The 2145-nt window shown below is 47.8% G+C and overlaps 1 long non-coding RNA gene across 1 annotated transcript in view; it reads right to left on the bottom strand.

Moving 5' to 3' along the window:
- Positions 1 to 1348: 1348 nt before the first annotated feature.
- The window catches only part of LOC108447790, a 9394-nt gene continuing 8597 nt past the window's right edge, over positions 1349 to 2145 (bottom strand). The window contains exon 3 of the long non-coding RNA XR_001863475.1: positions 1349 to 1903. This is a non-coding gene — a long non-coding RNA (uncharacterized LOC108447790). The remainder of the gene's footprint in view (positions 1904 to 2145) is intronic.

Below are 2145 nucleotides of genomic sequence, written 5' to 3'. Positions count from 1 at the left end.
AAACTTCACCTGCTCAGGGCAGGGCCTTTCCCAGCAGCCAGCACAGCAACCTCCCCGTGTTGGTGTTGCTTTCAGCCAGAAGAGCACTCGCAGCATCCACAGCAAATGCATTTCAGTGCTTCCCTAAAACTGCCTGGGAAGCACTTCGGGATTGAGGAGTCAGAACTGGAGGGAATTCACACAGTGGTGAGTCAGTGCTGCTGGCGCTGACAGGGGACATCATCCCCGCCCAGGCACAGGGACTGATTTTGTAAAATTATTCCATTTTCCAACCCTCCAGGTTTTCACTCCCCCCAGGTTACTCAATATTCCAGAGGTGTGATAATCAGGAGCAGAGCAGGCCTGGAGGTCCTGCCCAGAGCAGGGAACACGCCAGGACACCTTGAAACGCTCTGCTTCAGCAAGAGATTCCTGTTGGAAACAGGAATTAACCACAACTCTTCAGCTTGAGACTAAAACAAATTGGAAAAAGCAGAACTGTCACCTAAACTTTCAAGAGGGACATGGAGCATCAGCTGGACTCGATGATGTTGGAGTCTTTTCCAGCCTAAATGGTTCCATGGTAAAACCCAGAGATCCCCGTCCCTCCTAGTTTGTGGAACTGCTCTGGGAAGACCTGACCCCCAGAGGATCCCGTGGATGCACAGCTCAGCCTTACCCCCTCACAGCAGGTTAATTTGCAAATAAAATCCTTTCTCAGATGATTGGCTCCGTCTTGCTCTCTGCACACACCCGATGTCACAGAAAAACTGGAAGAAATGTGGTCAGAGAACACGACAAAAAAATCAAATTAAAAGTGCATGACTGAGATCTAAGTCCCCAATAAGAAGTTTTTATGCCTTAGTAAGCAAACAGGGCTCTCCTCCACATTTCCAAGATTTCTGCATTTCTAATCTCCTGTGTTATCATCTGCTTAACTGTAAGAAATTTAGCAGAGAGCTTCAGGCTGTGGAAGCCCAGAAAACATCCCAATTTTTATTCAGAGAAAAAGCAGAGAAGCTGATAATGCCCCTTTAATTTTCCTTTAATATCCCTAAAAACTCCGAGTTCAGCTCCTCTTCCTTGGGCAGACCTTCCACCACCACACACGATTTTCCATTTGGAAGTTGTACTTCCCCCTCTTCAGGAATAATAAAACATTTCAACATTCAAGGTTACAGCTACTACTGACCCCAGGAAACCCTCTGGGAACACTGGAATGGAAAAGAGCCCTGGCACGAACGTTTCAGCCCCACCATCAGCGTGGGGATGTATAAATCCACAATCACACCCATCACAGCAACCAGCTGACATCCAGCAACCCCTGGCTCTGATCTGCCTCTCGCTGAATATCCATGACCATGGGAAAAGGGGTTTTTTGCAGGAGTTTTCCCATTGTTATGCTGCAGATAAGCAGATAAGCATTTGAAAAGTGTGCTCTGCTGTCTCCCGATAAGTGATAAGTTACGTGGTGCTCGCTGCAGCGATTGGACAACCTGATAAACTCTTCTGGCAGAGGCAGTTGTGCCCACGCATTTACAAACCCATTCCCGGAGTTTTTTCCCGAGTTGGATCATTTGTTTTCTGAGTGGGATTTGCTGTTGCATGCAAAGCCTTTTGCTGAGATGGCTCGGTGTGAATTTCGATATCACACTGAGGCAGGGGGTGGATAAGAAACTTTGGCATTCACAAAAGTTGACAAAGCCAGAGAGAGATCATGGATTATTTATCCAGGAGGATGGAGTCGAATATTCCAACGCAGTTACAGGTATTTATTTAGAAGAAATGAATAACAGGTTCTCCTCAGGGACAGATGTGGGGACAGGGCTCCTCCACCAGACTGACTTCCTGCACTATGAGGTTCACCCAAAGTAACCTGGATCCAGGAACTTCCAGAGCTGCTGTGTCAGAGACCAGTGTGTGTCTGTGGAAAAGAAATGAGAGGAATTCAGAGAATTCCACAGCCCGGAATTCTGCCTGAGCTGTCTCTGGGTACCTGATCCCAGCTGGAAGGCTCTGTTCAAGCCCCAGCCATAAACAACCAGGAGGCAGGAAGAGAATCCCCAGTTCAGTGGGAATCTCTGAGCTCCAGGCTAGAAAATGAAGTACTGAGGTTTCCTCTGTCTTGGACACTGCAGCAGGATGGCAATCCTTGGGCAAACATCC

Source organism: Corvus brachyrhynchos, unplaced genomic scaffold (assembly GCF_000691975.1).
Source record: "Corvus brachyrhynchos isolate BGI_N302 unplaced genomic scaffold, ASM69197v1 scaffold245, whole genome shotgun sequence".
In the NCBI taxonomy this organism is placed as follows: Eukaryota; Metazoa; Chordata; class Aves; order Passeriformes; family Corvidae; genus Corvus; species Corvus brachyrhynchos.
Note: the sequence above shows the minus strand (reverse complement) of the source record. Positions and strands in the feature narration are given on the sequence as shown.